Source organism: Cupressus sempervirens, chromosome 6 (genome assembly GCF_028749045.1).
Source record: "Cupressus sempervirens isolate cs-2001-9-10 chromosome 6, ASM2874904v1, whole genome shotgun sequence".
NCBI classification, from domain to species: Eukaryota; Viridiplantae; Streptophyta; class Pinopsida; order Cupressales; family Cupressaceae; genus Cupressus; species Cupressus sempervirens.
Genome location: NC_143123.1, coordinates 216302503 through 216319282, shown reverse-complemented (window position 1 = coordinate 216319282; position 16780 = coordinate 216302503).

Sequence of the window (16780 nt, the reverse complement as noted above, 5' to 3'; positions counted from 1 at the left end):
AGTTCCTTTTAGGTACCTCAGTATTCTTTTTACTACCATTAGATGATTTTCTCCCGGGTCAACAAAAAATCTTGCCACTATTCCAACATCTAATGCAATGTCTAGTCTACTATGCACAACATACTGCAACTTTCTAGTCATTGATCTATATATTGTCTGATTCACTTCAGCATACTAATCATTCTTGGATAACTTATATCCTATTACCATTGGTGCACTAACTAGTTTTGAGTCTTCTAATCCAAATTTCTTGAGTATCTCCTTGATATATTTTGATTGGGTCACACATATGCTATGATTTAGTTAATGTACTTGCAATCCAACAAAGAATTTGATTTCTCCAAAAATTGACATCTCAAACTCATGTTTCATTTGGTCAGCAAGATCTTTGCATAGAACATTTCTTCCTCCAAATTTTATATCATCAACAAAGATTTCAGATATCAAAATCTCTTTACCTTTTTCTACCTTGATATATAGGTTGATGTTGTCATCTTTTCTCTCAAATCCTATCTTCACAAGGTATTTATGCAATCTCTCATACCATGCTTTAGGTTCTTGCTTCAAACCATAGAGTGCTTTATGAAATTTGCAAACCATATCCTTGTTGCTGTCATCAAAAAATCCCTCTGGTTGTTCTATATAGACTTTCTCTTCTAGTATTCCATTTAGAAAAGTAGACTTTACATCCATCTGATAAACTTTGAAACCTATATAAGTAGCATATGCAAGTAGTGTTCTTACTTCTTCCATTCTTGTGACAGGGGAAAATGTTTCTCCATAGTCTAGTCCTTCTTCTTGTGTATAACCTTTGCAAACTAGTCTGGCCTTGTTTCTTGTTATCTCACCATTCCCACCAAGTTTGTTGCTAAAGACCCATTTGGTACCAATTACATTTTTATCAACTAGTCTTGGAACTAGAGTCTAGGTTTTGTTCTTCTCAATTTGATCTATCTCCTCTTCCATAGCTTTATGCCAATTATCATTTTGTAGTGCATCTTTCACTATTTTGGGCTCAATCTTGCTCAGCAGACATGATTCATTCATTAGTTTATTCCTTGTTTTTGGTCTAGCTTCCTTGTCTCCAATAATTTTTTCTATAGGGTGATGTCTTTTCACATACCTAGATAGTCCTTGTTCTATCCTTCTTTCCATGTTTGGTCCTTTAGCTTCAAAGTCACTTTGCACATCACCATCTGGTATTTCATTATCTCTTTCATGTGTACTGATTTTAGAATCAAAATGTGCATTTTCTTCATTTTGCAACTCAAATTTTGAATGCAACTCAGCATTCATTGGTTGTGACTCGGCTGATATTGAAATTTGTTGCTGACTCCCAACTTGATTGGTAACATCATCTTTAGTTGGAGTTCCTTCATAGAAGTATATAAAAGATCTATGATCTTCTAGTTTCTTGGATTCATCAACTTGGACTTCTACATGCTCATCAAAATTTACATTTGCACTCTCCACAATCTTATTAGTGTTAGTATTCAAACACTTATATGCTTTACTTCTAGTGGAGTATCCAAGGAATATGCCTTCATCACTCTTGGCATCAAAATTTCCATTCTACTATCTTCAAGAATATAGCATTTGCAACCAAATACTTTGAAATGTTTTACATTAGGTGAGTGACCATATCATAGGTCAAAAGGTGTTGCATTTGTACCTTTCTTGACTTGTACTTGATTCAATAGTACTTACAGCTTCTCTCTAGTACTTCAGAGAAACATTTTTCTCCATCACCAAGGTTCTAGCACAATCTATTACTGATTTATTCCTCCTTTTTTCTATCCCATTCTGTGGGGTAGTTCTTGGTGCTGATGTTTGTCTCTTGATTCCTTTTTCATTGAAAAATATCTAAAATTCTTTTGAAGTAAACTTTCCTCCTCTGTCTGATTTCAGACATTTGAAACTCTTTCCTGATTCCTTCTTAACCCTGACCAAATACCACTTAAACATTTGAAATGTATCAGATTTTTTCTTCAAGAACATGGTAGTCATCATCCTAGAATAGTCATCCACAAATAGCATTATGTATCGATCTCCTTGGTAGCTTTGTACTTCTATTGGGCCACATAAGTTAGTATGCACTAACTCTAATACTTCTTTGGAAGTGTAGAATTTGCTTTTGAAACTTGACTTGGTCATCTTTCCTAGTTGACATTGTTTGCACAATGTATTTTTAGGGTTCTTCAACTTAGGTAGACCTCTGACTTTCTTCTTTTTGCTAGTGCTAATTAGATTATCAAAGTTAACATGACATAACCTTTTATGCCATAGCCACACATCATCAAGTCTAACAATTAGACATGTTGCATCTTCCATATCTAGGTAAAATATATTAGTCCTAGTTTGTTCACCTTTTCCTATTAGATTTTTATCAGTATCATAAATTTTGGCAGTTTTGTTTCCAAATTCTACTTTGCAACTTATATTGCTTAACTATGATATACTCAGCAAATTGTAGTTCAATCCTTCAACATAGTATGCATTATCATGTGAGATTTTCTTTGTAAGTTTGATAGAACCTTTTCTTTTGATTTAACATTGAGCATCATTTCCAAATCTAACACTATTTCCATCATACTGGATAAAGTTAATAAACTTACTTCTATCTCCTATCATGTGATGTGAGCATCCACTATCTATGATCAATTTGTCATTCTTGTTCACACGGGTTACTAGTGTTGTTGCCTCATCTTCATTTGATTCATCCTTCATGGTTACATAGACTACTTCATCATCATTCTCATTAGAATTTTCTTCAACAATGTAGCATCTTTTGCCTTTGTCCTTATAATCTCTGCTATCATCCTCTCTTTTGTTCTTGTACTTGTTTTCTTCTTTGTAGTTCTTCTTTTGTGTACACCTTGTAGCAATATGTCCTACTTCATTGCAATTAAAAAAAATGATAGGCAACTTACCTTTGAATTTACCTTTGCCTCTATGAAATCTTCTGGCCAGTAAGAGTTCCAATTGTTCCACATCTTCCTCATCTATGCTGCTATCATTGGATGCATGCTTTCCTTTTCTACTCTTCTTCTTTGATTTCACCTCCTTAGTATCTTTCAATGATAGTATAGCCTTGAAAGCAGATTCAAGATTCTCAGGTCTGTAGTTATCAAAGTTGGACAATTCAAATGCAGTAAGTCTTCCCACTATACCTTCAAAAGCTAGCTAATTTTTTGGCACACACCTTAGCTCTTGGATGGTTGAAACTCTAATAACATATATGGGAAGAAAAGTTCTTAAGTATTTTCTATTAATAGTATCAGCTTCCAAATGACCAACCAAACTTCTTATTGCACTCACTACTTCTTTCATTCTAGAGGCATATTGAGCAACATTCTTACCTTCCTCCATTTTCATCTCATCAAACTTTCCTCTGAGGCTTTCTCTTTTTTCTCTTTGAACATGTTGATCTCCTCCATAGATATTTGATAGGGATTTCCAGATCTTGAATGCAAAATCACATCCTTTGATGTCATCAAATTCAACATAGTTGAGTGTAGAGGCAATCTCTAGCATTGCTTGATTGTGCTCCTTTGTTTTGTTCAAATCATCTACAATAAGGGCTCTAGCTGGATCTACATGTTCCACTCCAATTGAGGTTTTTGCATAATCACCTATTAATCTAAGGTGCAGTTTCATTAGGTTTTTCCATGTAGTGAAGTTATCTTTGTTGAGCTTGGGAACCTCTCTCTTTGAAATCTTGATGTTCCTACTTCTAGTACCTTTAAACCAAATCAACAGATGGCTCTGATACCAATTGTTAGAAATGCTTTAGAATAACTAAAAGAGGGGGGGGGGGGGGGGTGAAAATCATTTATTCAAGGTCTAAATGTCCAATAAAAACTTTTTCATCAAGCAAAGTGAGCTTATTAATCTATTCATTCATCCAAGCTTTAAGCTTTCCTACTTAGCAAGTTACTATAAATCAACATTAAAGCATAACACATGTAAGATCAACATTAAAGCATAACACATGTAAGATCAACACATAACACAATTATTTATGTAGAAACTCAATTTGAGAAAAACCACTAGTAACATGCTACTCAATTCTCACTCTTTTGAAGTGATGCCCTGTGAAAGGCCTGCCTTGTTAAAGGCTACAACACACTGTTAAATGTGACTTGGTTAAAGGATTTATCCACCTTGTTAGAAGTGGGCCCTATTAGAGGACTTTAGAGCATTCACTTGGAATGCCACCCTATTAAAGGCTATTAAACCAACCTAAATCCACAAGATTTTTATGCTAGCATGCACAATTCTTAGTGAGTAAAAACAAGGGCTTTTGACCTAATACAACTCACAAGTTAACTTGTAAATTTTAGATCACAATTTAGCTCTTCACAATTTACCTAGCTTTAAGTCTCTGTAGCTCTAACAACTTGTTCTCCTTTCAAGCTTTGTCTCCTTTAGTCTTCGTGCCTGATGTACCAGTGCAATATTCTTTTTGACCACTTATTGAAGTTTTTGTGCTCTGTTCTTCCTTCACTTCTTGATGTCTTCTTCTTGACACCTTTCAACCACTTCACAATTTGGCACCCTTGACTTCTCTTTCTTCTTGGCCTATGACTCCTTAAATAGAAGTCTACAATTACTTTTCTTGCTCGATTCTTCCCTACTTTAATTTTAGTTTGAATGGATTAGGTAGGATTCAATGAATCTAACCCACATCTTGTTCTTTCTAGAAACATCATGAAAAATCCTCTTGAATTTGCCCAAAAATGGTTTACTTAAAATTTTGTGCCACCACCTCATCATCCTTATCCTCCATCTAGTTCACAAAATTTAAGGTAAAAAATTTCTTGGCTCAGATCTAGTGAATCTTTGACTTTTCCAATAATGCAGCAACTTGAGACTATTAAAATTCTAGTGCTCAACACATATTTTGTTACTCGACATTAACTACATTTTACTGATGCTCAACACCTATTGTGGATTCACTTGGCATCCACTAATTTTTTTTTGATACTTGGCACTTGTTACATTGCTCAACACTTGAACATGCTTGGCTCCTTCTATATCACTCGACACACACTAGATTTTTCTTTTTCTTAGCACTAACTAAACATTTGCTTGGCTCGAACTAGCTTTCTCTGCACTCACTAATTAACTTAGTTAAGATTTGCAAACAACTTTGTTTCAACTTATTCCTCTAGTGTTTCTAAGTGTGGCCAACCTTTGTATCTTCAAGTATATTATCAATACATCATTTTACCATTGTCTTAACTAATCCTTGCACTTCATTCCAAAACCATAACTCAACCTTTCCCTTAGGTATTCTTGTTACATCTTGTTGATTAAATCCTCTTCATCAATCAACTAAGTGATAGTACTTGAATCTTATAAGAAATTGTCATTCCAACAAATAGCAAGTTTGACATCAATGACAAAACAATGATTGAAAACATTCTTTATCAACAATCTACCTCTTTGATAGTATTCATTTTCAATTAGATTTCCAGTAGTTTTTATCTTCATTTCCTTATCTTCTTTTGTGATCTCAATCAAAATTTCTATCTTAAATAGTTAATTGATTTTGGGGCATTCTATTTCTTATGGAGAAAATTTTATATTCCTCTTTCTATTTCTTTTCATATCTTTCAAATTTCTCTTCCATTTACTTTCACCCCACATCTTTTCTTCTGATTCAACTTTAGGGCATAATATTTCATGCTTGATGATCTACCTTGGTTTTGCGATTCTTATATCTTTCATCTTACATCAAGAACTTTATCTTTTGTATGATTTGATCAACTTTATCAATTTTTTGTTTCTCCTCTATCTCATTTTGATTTTGATCATGAGGGGGTAATATCTATAAACTTCAATCCTTGATTTAGTTTTATATATTTTATCATCGACTTTTTCAAGTCAAAATTTATTTCTTTGTCCTGATGTGTTCTCAAATCGACCACACATTTAGGTTGTTTTGTGATCCTGAATTGAGCTCACACTTCAATTTATTTCTTTAACTACATGTGTTCCCAAATCGATCACACATTAGTCAAAGAGGGGCAAATGTATGCACCCTAAAATGGTTGCCTAGACTATGGGCCCTCATTATTTAATTTATCAATTTTTTGAATCAATGGTTTGCAATATTTTATTAAATCAATTCAAATCAATTTTCTTGATCAAATTTGATTATTTCAATATTTTCTAAGGTTGATCATTTTATCCTAAGTCTTATTTTATTAAAAGAAAATCTCCCTTTTAATTAAATAAAATAAGTCCCCATTTAATTAAAAGAAAACCTCTCTTTTAAATAAATAACTCATCCAAATTTAATTAATTAAGAGAAAAACCCCTCTTTTAATATAATTAAATATTTATTATTTAATTCAAAGAACTTTCTCCCTTTTAATTAAATAAATTCCCACTTAAAGAGGAAATAAAATAAAATAAATAAATAAAAATTAAAAATTCTTTTACACTTAAATGCACATATTTCTAAGTGGGATTTCATTTAATTCATTTCCTATTTTCTTATTGGTGGATCTTTATTTCATTTGGATCATTCTTTCTCCTTCCTTGATTAAATCTTTTTGCCTTTTAATCTTGATCGTCCAATCTTCTTTATAAGAGAGCCCGCTCCTCATTTTACACACACACACACACACACACACACACACACACACACACACACACACACACACACACACACAAGGCTATTGTTATGCTACAGGTTTGGAGAGTGATTTTTGAAAGAGTTTGAATACTAAAGTTTTTTGTGGAGAACTTCCATCTTTTTGTCTTCTTCTCTCATGCATCCATGGCTTCCATCATGAGGTTTCATCCTTGCATTTTTATATTATCTTAGAGTCATATTTGTTTTCATAAATTAATATTTTATTGTTATTTCCTTTCATAGATTAGATTTCCTTTCTTGCATTGTTTTGCATTATTATCATATAGATTAGTTTTCATCTCCATTTGCATGCATATTGAATCTTTGAATGTCTCATTTTATGGTGTTCTTGCATGGGCACAAACTAGGTCAAACTAGGGGCATCCATTACAAACCCTTGCACTCTATGAATAGAGAGCTATGAGCAGTTATTCAAGATCTCATTCTTGAGCAATCTTGGATATAATGAATCATAGAAATGTGCTCACATTTTAAGCATACACCCATATTCTAAGTCTATTTTGGGACCTTATATCCATAATCCCCTTCCTTCCCCATTTCCATCCATTTTGGGTCCTTATGTCCAAAATCCAAAACCTCTTCCCTTTCCATCCATTTTGGGTCCTTACATACATCCATCCACCATATCCATGTTTTCCACTTCATCCCCTCATATACCTATTAAAGATCAATAGACGCACACATCCTTGAATTCCTTCCAATGTTCACCATCCATAATTTAATCCATAAGCTCTTCAGACCATTTATCTTGTTGAAGAAAAGAAAAATATGATCCAAAAGAAAGAAAAAATCCAAAGGCCACAAAGGCTGAAAATAAAAAATGCAAAAATTATGTGGATTCCAAAGCTACTTAATGAAGCAATGAATCTAAAAGAAAAATTCAAAATGGCATCCAATTTTTCTAATCCAAAGGCTTCCTTCATCCATAAATCCTCAAAACCTCCATTTGCCAACTCTATTTTTGGACCTTATGACCCTAAATCCATCATCTCCTTCATCCATTTTGGGTCCTTGTATCCCAAAATTCAAACATTCTCCTACATATCCTCCAAAATTTCCTCCTTTCCATCACCCTTCAAGGTTTGTGTCAATAACGATCTTTCCACCTCCTTCATCCACTCGTTCACAAGTCTTCTAACCTAGAATTCATCAACCATGTCTTTCTCCTAGCCCCCTTAATCCAAACTTTTTCATATGTCATTGTCCTCCATTTCCCAATCCATTTCATCCTTAGTTTCACTATCCTACTTTCATCTATGACCAAATAGCAAAAACTAGTTAAAAATAAAAAAAGAAAGAGAAATAAATATCGAGGGATATCATCCATGTATATAGATGCTTGAGTCCTTAGTTTTTTCTCCTATTATGTATCAAATGTTTTCCAATTCTACTTATCCATCCATTCACTTTTCCTCTTCCATTTGCACTCTACACTAGAGGAAATCTTGATCCATATTGCATTTCCTTATGTATCTTCCTTTCATCCATCCATATACACCTACCATATTTAGTATTCATTATTCACCCATTATCCTACATATTTTAATCCAATTTCACATCTTTGATCTTGACATCTTATCCATATCTTGCATCCCATAGTCCTTGTCATGTTCATTTCCTCCATCCTCCATCCATAATCCCTACTAATTATGTCCTTCTTTCATATTAATTTGGTCTTAATCATCCCATACATTTCCTCCATTTCACATTCCATATCTCATCCATATCCTTTATTTTATTATTCCTATCATATTCACTTCCTTTGCATCATATCCCTTTCCCATCCATATCTCATTTTCATACCTATGCTTGTGATCAAAACTAGAGGCATAAAAATACAATAAAAAATTAAAGTTAAAATAAAATCCATGCATGCTTTGGACAACACACAATTCTTCATTTCCTAGATGTATCCCTACACCATATTTCCATTTCCATGCATATATTCCCACCATCTTTCCTTCCATTTTTTCCTATCCTTAGTATGGGGCATTTCAAATTCTTTGTAACATGGTCATTTTCATCCATCTTCCTATTCCCCATCATTTTGGGTCCCTCATATACTGTCACCATTCCTTCCATCCATTTATCTATAATCCATTGAACCTCGTTACTTCTCATCCACTTACCATGCCTTGGTTCTCCCTTGTCATTGGTCCCAATCCATTATATCTACATCTTTTGATATTGTTAGTAAATAGATTTGTCCTTTTGATTTAACTCTTAAATGCCCAAATATATGAACAATATCTAGTTACTTCAGTTGGAAAGTTATTCTAAAATGATTAACTTCCCTTTAAAATTATAGGTACATCTCCCTATAACATTATGATTTGCAATGAATTATATTTGCTTCGAAATCTAAATAGGGCATATTCTTAACCTGAGAATAGGAGAGGTAAACTAAGCTATGCTTAAACATGAACTAGCTTAGGAAAGAGTTGGTATTTCAAGATTAGTCAAGTCTATGAATTCACACATCTTATGAACCTACAAGGCTTAATGATTCAATGATGTATGCTAACTAAAACTAAATTGATAACAACAAGAAACTAACTATAGAAACATAAAGACTAACTTGAAAGAAAACACAAAAGGGATTTCTCTTGAGCCTATGATAACAATACTATTATCCTCAGTTTGTTGCTTAGAAATAGGGGCGTGAAACTCTGTTCATTCCTTGATTAAATTTAGACAAAAGAGAAAATGTAAACTAACATAAAACATAATGGAACAAGAAATAATTGACAAAAAATACCATTCAATTGTCTCTACAAAATCAAGTATTTCACACCAAAACATAGCCGACCTTTTACTAATCTTTTAATCTAGTACATATAGGATTTTGAGATGATTATCAAAAAGGGAACTTAAATTGGTTCATCTCCTTAGAAATGACAAATGGAAAGGAGCCAAATTTTCCATTACAATAATTATATCAAAATATGTAAGGGGTAGAATATGGATATCTTTGTCTTCTTTCCCTTTTTTGACTTTTCCCTATAGGCCTTGGTGGCAACAATAATTGGAATTAATTCTTCATGCCTATGAACATGTACATTAGTGTATCTTAAGAGCCATTTATAATTCTCTCTAGCTAAATCTTTGACAACATTTAACCAGTCTTGTATCTCCTCCATAGCTATGTGTACACACCCGCCAAGTTTTTGAAGCTCAAAAACTCTGTTTTGGTGATCAGAAGATATCTCTGTCAAGCCATCTATGTAATTAGAGAAGTTATTTTGCATGAAAACTACTCCAATTATTTTCTTTCCTTGTCTACTAGTTTGAGAATCCACATGTAGACCTCTTAAGAGTTCATAATCTCTATCTTGATTCTTTTTCACTTTGGCTTTAGTTTCCTTAAGTCCTTCCTCTACCACTAGGATCATCTCAAACTTGAATTGCATGCTTTGGAACCACTAAAATAAAGGCTCATATCCTTTAGGCAAGATCTTTGCTTCCACAACCTCCTTAGCTTTCATATGGATAATCATCTTTAGCAAAGAGACATAATCTTCACTCTTAACTTTCTCTACTACTAGGGTAGCTCTATTTGTTGAAATATTGTCATTCTCTATTTCAAGCCTTAGTATCACATTGCCAATTTTTTCTATAATGGCAAGTCCCTCTAACTTGATTTTCCCACTCCAATCTCTAGTGATTTTCCTGAAATGTTTATCTTCTTGGAGCTAAGAGATAAGTGCTTGTATATTGGTAGCAATAGGGTCACATGTGATTTCCATTTTGGAGATGTTTTCCAATGGGACAACTGATTTCCTGATGAAGCCATTAAGTTCATGGATTTATACCTTCATTATAACTTTTGATAACTTAAGGCTTTCAAGTTGTCCCTCTATTACCTCATTTGTTGACTTCCATAATCAAACCTTGGTGTCACATCTGACTTCCCCGAGATCCATAGAATGCAAGGTAAAATCATTTGTAGACATATCTTTTCTTCTTCCTTCATTAGTTGGATTTGCAATTTCCATCATTAGGTGCCCTATTTTAGGACCTTGTCTAAGAATGGACAAGGTCTTCTAATTTTTTACTTTTCTTAGTGTTGATCTAGAGTGGATAGCTAGAGATAAAGTCTCTTTGTTAGGAGCTTCTTCATCTCTCCTCTTTCTTTTTTTGTCCAAGGTGTCCTCCAACCATGAATCTATGTTGATCACCTTGGAAGCAGTCCTAAGAGCATCTATACTAAATATCTTTCTCTTGGCCAAAGTGAGTGTCTTTGTAGCCAAAGAAAAAGGGTTTTTCAGGGCCTATGAGATGAGCTTCAAAGAATTTGAGCCCTTCCCTACCTCTGAAGTCTTCTTTTTTGCCTCATTAGATTTAGTTGGGTCACTCTCACTACTTCCACCATCTTCCAGATGCACTACTTTCACTTAGGGACTACTTGGAAGGAGAAATGCAACACTTACAGATGGGACTGGACTACTATGAGACGAGAGGGAAAGAGTAGCTACACCGTCCTTTAGTTCCTCCACCTTCTTCTTCTTGACCTCTATTGGGCTTCCAATCACTAGAAGGGAGCCATCCTGACAAGTCTTAGCTAAGGGAATGATTTTTTTGGGATGTTGATCACCTCCATCTAATGGTTGAGCTAGACCTTGGCTAATGGCCAAGGTTTCACCTAATGTGCCACCTTGGGAGGAAGAAGTCACTATAACCTTTGGGGAGGCTTGAGTACATGTGCTTTTTCTCTGGATCCTTCTAGTTGTGGTTCATATGACCCATTTTCTAGTACTTTTGTAGGTTTCAACCATCATTGTATCTATCTCTTCCACAAAATCTTCATAAGGCTCTAAGCTTATTGGAGTGCCTCTTAGCATAGTCATGTAAGTATTACTATACATGTTCTAACCATCATCCTCCACTCCTTCCACATCAATATTGACTTTGTACATTTTCACTTGATCAACTGTTAGTTTGGCGAAAGCATGATCACGACTCTCGAACTTGGTCTTGCAATTAGCCCAATAGTCCTCAATGGTGAAAATGTGCTTGATTACACTTTTGATTTGTAGAACATCCCTTGCATACCAATTTGGAATGAACATGGGCCTCAAGACTTCATTTATCTTCAATTTATACTTCATTTCAAACACCTTCAACATATTCTTGGCATCTAAATAGGTGTCACAACTGAAAGCCCCCACCTTCATGGGAAATTCATACCTTATCTTCTTCAAACTTCTACTCAACATGTTCACTTGAATAGCTTGCTGCACAATCTTGATTAGCATGATCATATCACTGGGGTATCTTGGTAGCTTCAAGGGGAAACCATCGAAAGCTGCAAGACACAAATAAGAAAAGGATAAGAATTGGATGAAATAACTCTGAAATTGGCTAATGGCTATTATGGTTTTAGGACTGAATCTCCTTTTTGGACATCTATTAGAATTAATAATCTTTCCTTGGTTGTATTTATTTATTTATTGGGATGAACCAAAGTATCCCTTATGTATTATTTATTTTTCCTCTAGTCCACATGTAAAGGACATGTCATTCTTGTCCTATTGTCCACTTGTGAGGACAACTCATTTTTGTATTTCCTTTAATAAGGAAAATAGATATTCCTCTTTAAGAGGAACTTGACACTTTGCATACACTTTTTATGAATGTGGCATTCATAGAAATGGGAGTTACACATGCAAAGACATGCAACTCCTTTCTCATCTCTTTAAAAGAGGTGCTTCTCTCTCTCTTATTTTCATCTAGTCTCCATTATTCACATCAAGTTTTTGATGCTATTGTAAATGAGCTATTTTGCTCCATTTCTTCTCCTCTCTCTCTCACATTCTTAGGCTTTTGCCTCATTCATAATACTCACAAGGGGTTTTCTTTGCTTTCCCCTTATAAAATCCTTGTCTCTTGTGTTGCTTCCTCTTTGGTATTGCTCCATTGATCTTGTATCATTTGTATGGTAAAACTCTTCTTGCTCTCTTGGATTAAATCTATTATTTTATGCTATTTTATTTTATTATATTTTATCATTTCAATCACTTTTTCTTACATGGTATCAGATCTTGCTAATCCTTGTTTTGAGCTTTTGTGAAGGTTACCATATTGGAGAGCTTTGTTGAGAGGAGAAGTGAAGAAAAAAATTCATTCCTATTTTTTTTGCAGGTTTTTTATTTAATCTTCAATTTTTTTTTCTAACCCTCTTTGGAAGGTTTACCGCCAAAGAGTTCTTCATTTTTTATTTTTTCTAACCTCCTTTGGAAGGCTTGCCGCCAAAGGATTCTTTATTTTTAATTTTTTTATTATATCTAACCCTATTTCTATTGCAAACTTTTTAAGTTTTTGAAATTCAAGTTTTTTTTCTATTTTTGTTTTAGAAAGGAAAGTACAGTAGTTTATATTTTTCTTATATCTCATAATCTATGATCTGAGTTTGGTTGAAATTTTAACAGCATTTAGAAAATATAAAAATGAAAAAACTCTTTAAATTTAATTTGTATCAGAATAGTATTGCAAAAGTTATTGTACTATATGTGCAGTATTATTTGTTTTTCAAGTTTTAAGACAACAGTTCGTATTTTTATGACATCTCTCAATCCATGACCTGGTTTTGGCTGAAATTTGAGCAACATTTAGAAGACATAAAAATGAAAAAACTCTTTAAATTTTATTGAAAATATAGTTAAATTAAAAAATTTATCACTCTCTGTGTGTAACACTTTTTTTCAGTTTTTTGAAATTTTTATTTTTCTTGTTTTTTCAATCTGACCAATGGTTTTGCAGGGAACATTTTAGTTTTTAATTTTGACTCTCTAAATCTCTTAATAATTATTTAACATTCTTGTGGATAATAAGTCTCACTTTTTTATTTCAAATCTATTATTTAAATTTTAAACGTAATTTTTTAAATCATGTCGACTTTAATTCCAGAAATCAAGTTAAATAACTCAAACTATCATGCTTGGAAAAATCATCTTTCGTTTATATTTCGTTTTAAGCATATTTTAGATGTTGCTACTAACCCTTCTATAGTTCTTGGTACCTCGGCTATACAAGATGAAAAAAATGCATGGAATACTAAAAATGAGGAAGCCCATGGCCTCATTGGTATATCTCTTAACCTATATTTATATATTCTAATTTCTCATTGCACTAATGCCCACGAAGCTTGAGATATTTTAAAGCAAACGTATGACAGGCCATCTGAATCACGCAAGATTCAATTGCAAGACAATTTGGAAGACTTAAGGTATATTGATTTTAAATCCATGGATAAATTTTTACTTAAATTTGATTATATTAAAAGTCAACTAATTGGATTAGGTGTTACTCTCACTGATATTAGATTAATTACCATTATTTTAAAGAAATGTCTTCCTAGACAATTTCAACAATTTATTACTAATATTCATTCTCAACTTTCTATTCCTACTTTATCTACTCAATTAACTTATAGTATTTTTCAAAATTTGTTACGTCAAGAGGAAGCTAAGTTGTTACAATTTGGTACTTTTAGATCTAAAGAACATGCTTTTGTGTCTAAAAGTCAAAATTAGAATTTCAAATCTTCTAATAATGATTCTCCCAATACTTATAATAATAATAATCACAATAATCATCCAAACACTCATCATAATAATACTCATCCTAATCAATCTAATAAAAAATCTCACTGTACTTATTATGGGAAAGATGGTCATGTAACTAATAATTATTTTAAAAAATAAAAAGATAAGCAGCTTATGAATAACAATAATCAAAACTCTCATCCATCTCGCCATGCTTTTACTATTAGTTACAATGTTCCTAAAAATTTAGAATGGATTATTGATACTGGTGCATCTCAACATGTTACTTTTCATAAAGAAGTGTTTGATTCTTTAAAACCCGACCCTTCTAATATTTCAATTTAATTAGCTGATAATCATAGTTGCAAAGTTGAAAGATTTGGTAATGTTAGTATTCCAAATGAAAAATTACACGATGTCCTTTATGTTCCTGAGTTGAAATACAATCTTCTTTCTATTGTAAAATTATGTCAAAATTACAAAGTTGAGTTTCATAGAGACATGTGCTCTATTATTGATCCTAACACTAATAAAGTTGCTGCTAATGCTAAGTTAGGTGATGATAACTTATTTAAATTTTTTGGGTTCACCTCTTCTAGACACTCTTTGTACAAAGATATTACTTTTAATATGGAGCATGAAAGACTTGCTCATTTGAAAAATGAGCATATCTCATCTAATACAGTTGAAAATTTACCTCCTATTGCTTCATCTAAGATGACATGTACAAAGTGCATGAGTGAAAACATGCAAAATACCAAAGGTTATCAAGCTTATAATCTTATTACTAACAAAGTGCACATAGCACAAAATGTTAGTCTTGCAGGAAATGGTGTACATGATTCTTCTAATGCTCAAAATGAACAAGTTCATGGAAGTAGAATTGTGTTAGTGGAGGACCAACCTCCTTCTCTAAACCTTACTCCTCATATATCTACCTTTATTCCTCCTATTCTTTCTTACAATGGTAATGGTAATGATGCATTTATAGATCATGGTAATAATGCTAATATTGATAATGGTAATAATGCTAATGTTGAAACAAATGATGCATTCATACATCATGATTCTTTCTCTAGTGATAAATTTGTTAAGAGAAAAAATAAATGGTTTCAAAAAGTACTTAGTAAAAGAGATCAATTTTTAGAATGGGTGGACTTCAACCTAGGAGGATTAATTACTACAAATATTGTTTGATGTTAATAATTCTCTTTCATCATCTTTGGCATTTCTCTTTAGTATATTGCCTAGAAATTATGTTCTATATATGATCTTAATTCTATTTGCATGATTTCATACCATGATAGTTTAGGTATATTTATTCATGTGTATATATGGGGGCCCACATATATATCTTGATAAATATACAAATTATTGTGTCTCTTGTGACTTATCAAATATGAGTGCATTCTTTATTTCACATAAGTAAATTTATTTTATTTATTTTTCTTATTCCTTGAGATTATGAGTTATTATACACTATTGCCTTCAACATTTATTTTTTTCTACTGATTGGCACATAAGTGCAATTTATGCTTTTTTAGCATCATTCTATTGCCATATTGGCACTTTATGGTTAATACCATTTATTATTGGAGTTTCTCTCCAATTTTAGTTAATTTGACCCATCTTGAAAGCATTTTACTCTTATTTGAAGGCAGTCAATTGTTAATACTCATACTTCTTCCCTTTGACATCTTTGAAAATATGTCATATAATGTTATGTATACTTCTTTGCTTAAATCATGAGTCATGCAGGTTATGGATTGATCACCCATTAACTTGCAGTAAAATGACTTATTAGTGGACTGTCTATATCCATGTGATTGAAGCATTGTTGATGTTAGATTCATTAGCTAGCCTTTTCTATGGTCTTTTCTTGAAAGTTTTGATAACATATTTGTTCTTTGCAGGATATGATTTATCTTGATTTCTTTGCGGTACCAAGTTACACTTATATTTACTCTATAAGAATTTACTTATACATAAAAAGTTTCTAACTTGAATATAAGATGAAATTATCCTTGTGGATAGTTGCCTTTGTTTCTATGTTTCAGGTAATCCATCAAGGCACATACAAGATATCATTATTCATTGTATAGATCCTATGTCACATGAATCCACTTGAAGATGTAACACACTTGAAGAATTATCCACTTCTCTTGGCTCTCCAATGATGTACCCATGATAATAAGAGACCTCTTGCACAATGAAGATATTTCAAAAAATCAAGTTGTAATATTGTAAATTGGTTTTGACAACATCTCCCCAAGTAAAGATTAAAGGGGGGTGTTAGAATTAATAATCTTTCCTTGGTTGTATTTATTTATTTATTGGGATAAACCAAGATATCCCTTATGTATTATTTATTTGTCCTCTAGTCCACATGTAAAGGACATGTCATTCTTGTCCTATTGTCCACTTGTGAGGACAACTCATTTTTATATTTCCTTTAATAAGGAAAATAGATATTCCTCCTTAAGAGAAACTTGACACTTTGCACACACTTTTTATGAATGTGGCATTCATAGAAATGGGAGTTACACATGCAAAGACATGCAACTCTTTT